Source organism: Coenobita brevimanus, chromosome 11, assembly GCF_032717465.1.
Source record: "Coenobita brevimanus isolate Jiangsu-jjx chromosome 11, ASM3271746v2, whole genome shotgun sequence".
NCBI lineage: Eukaryota > Metazoa > Arthropoda > Malacostraca > Decapoda > Coenobitidae > Coenobita > Coenobita brevimanus.
Genome location: NC_136964.1, coordinates 9,599,181 through 9,601,595, shown reverse-complemented (window position 1 = coordinate 9,601,595; position 2,415 = coordinate 9,599,181).

The window sequence follows — 2,415 nt, the reverse complement described above, 5'->3', positions numbered from 1 at the left end:
TTTCGTCATTTATCCATTTATTCAAGTTTTTATTAAATTTTTTTAAGGTAAATGGGGGTCCTTTCGTGGCTGGGGAGCCCTAGAGAGAGAGAGAGAGAGTAATTGAAAGAGTTAAATAGAGAGAGGGGGGAAAGGAATCGTCACTGAGTAGGCACAGTTACAACACTGACCCCCAAATACTGACTTCATAAGCAGTAAGATAGGGGAAAATGTGCTGGTGTATTTTAACCAACTATACATGTATGTTGCATGTATAAATAATGGCGTTGGTAGATATATGGGTAGATTTTGAAACTGGGTTACCTGTTACCTTCACCACATTAACAAGGCCAGTTCTATCTATTTATCTATCTATCTATCCATCTATTAGTTTGTTTGTATTTGTTAATGTATGTTGAATTTACAGGTGATGGGGATGATAGATTTGTGGATAGTTTGTAATATTAGAACTCCTGTTAACCTTACTACGCTGTCTATCAAGGCCAGTTTCTATCTATCTGTGCCTATATCTTTATCTATCTGTATGTCTATCTACTGTAGCTGTCTGTCTCTGTCTATCTGTGTATGTGTATCTTTATCTATTTCTGTATGCCTATCGCTGTCTGCTTCTGTCTGCTGTGTCTGTCTCTCTATTTATCTATATATACCTACCTATTTATCTCAGTATATCTATCTATCTGTGTGTTCATCTGTCTGTCTGTCTGTCTCTATATTTATATCTACCAGCGTATCTATCTACCTATGTCTGTCTGTCTGTCTGTCTGTCTGTCTGTCTCTCTCTCTCTCTCTCTCTCTCTCTCTCTCTCTCTCTGACTGATTGACTGATAGATAGATAGGTATAATCTATTAAACAAGGGTTATAGATTAGGCTTTCCATTCCCTGAGGCCATGTAGTCATCCATTACACGATTATTCTTGGAGCTACACACCTTCTCATATCACCATTTTGGCACCAGTACTGACCGTCTATACTAGGGCTTTCATTCGGGTCTGGGGTGACATCATAGTGGAGGTGTTTTTGTGAGGTGTCTGTGGGTCAAGAGAGAGAGAGAGAGAGGCGTGACTGGAGTGAACATTGGTGTCCAGTTTCCTGTTAGACGCCAAGGATGTCCGGCCCACTGCCCCCCCTGGGACACCCCCTCCCTTACCATTTTAGTACCCCTTCCCCTCCCTCACCCTCCTAGGACCCCGTCTCTCACTCCTAGGACAGCTTTCCCCCCACCTCACCCCCATCCCAGACCCCATCCACATCTACCCCTCCTCCCCCACCCTCTAAACTACCCCTCCCCCAGACCATAAATATCTTACTAACTTAAATATCACTAACTTAATACTTATTTTAATATCACCACTTAAGCTAACTCAGTCAAACTCAGCATACTCTTAATCACACTTAGCCTAACCTATCATAACGCCACCACACCCTACTACCCTACCCTACCTTTCCACACTACACAGCACACTACCAGATCTCATACTTATTCTTCTTCACACCTCACACTACCAAAGTTTACCCTTCCATTTCACACTAATCCAAACTTCACACTTTCCACTGCCACACTTCTGTCCAAGGTATACTGTCACACTTTCCACCACACTAAGCCGATCTAACTTGACCTAACATCACCTGACCTAATCTAACGTAATATAATTTAACTGAGGCTAACCTCACACTTCCATACCCTCACCCACACAACTCCATCACACCCCTACCCTACCCTGCCCTACCCTACCCTACCTTACCTTACTTACCTAACCCTGCTCTGCCCTACCTTACCTTACCTTACCTTACCTTACCTTACCTTACCCTACCCTACCCTACCCTACCCTACCCTACCCTACCCTACCCTACCCTATCGTTGCTTGATTTATTCTTGTATTGTACTATCCTTGTCTTATTCTACTTCCATGCTTTCTCCACTCCGCCCTGTCAGCTGAGGTCAGGTTCATCAGTATAGATCATCTTGTATTAACCCAGTGAGAGAGAGAATTTGACTGTTCTAGTTAATATGATAGAAATAAATGATCGGTCACAAGGAAATTATTATTATTATTATTATTATTAGAGTGAGAGAGAGAGAGAGAGAGAGAGAGAGAGAGAGAGAGAGAGAGAATATATTGAGGCATGACCTTAATATTAATAGGAAAACTGAATCCCATAATTACTGAACTTTAACACAGAGAGAGAGAGAGAGATACAGAGACAGACAGACACAGAGGAGTTGTGGTTACCCCGTTAGAAGGAAAATGTTTTACAAGGAATAAAGTATGACAGAGAGAGAGAGAGAGAGAGAGAGAGAGAGAATTATGATTACGCCGTTAGAGGAAAATGTTTTACAAGGAATAAAGGGTGTGTGTGTGCGTGTGTGTGTGTGTGTGTGTGTGTGTGTGTGTGTGTGTGTGTGTGTGTGTGTG